Genomic DNA, 457 nt, shown 5'->3' with positions numbered 1-457 from the left:
ATATTCACTACCTGCACATTTATTATCATCCGGCTCTCCTGATAACAGAAATACAGACTGTATAAATACACTGACTGGACAAAAAAGGAAACCGGGGCTGGATTGTGAATATAGCTTCAAAGTCTAATCTGGGAGGCCATGAAACACAAACTTCAGGAAGCTAAAAAGCAATGATATCTTACCTATATGGCCACATTATTACGCACACATTTCCCCAGGGAAGGTGAAAAATCAAGATTCGTTATGAAATAGTGGTGGTAAAAACCACTGCATGAAGGGTCACTCTTCCTCTCACATTTTCTTTGCTTGTTAGGGCTTCCGCCAGTCACCTGCAGGGGTCAGGAAGGGATTCCCTCCACCCCCGATGTATTCTGTGTGGTGGGTTTGGTTTTGGGTTTTTTTTGTCTTCTTCCTCTGACGCATCAGAGATGTCCACAGCTGGAGATGGGACGTTGGA

The sequence above is a fragment of the Terrapene carolina genome, unplaced genomic scaffold (assembly GCF_002925995.2).
Source record: "Terrapene carolina triunguis isolate 2854851 unplaced genomic scaffold, T_m_triunguis-2.0 Scaffold35022, whole genome shotgun sequence".
Taxonomy (NCBI): domain Eukaryota; kingdom Metazoa; phylum Chordata; order Testudines; family Emydidae; genus Terrapene; species Terrapene triunguis.
Note: the sequence above shows the minus strand (reverse complement) of the source record.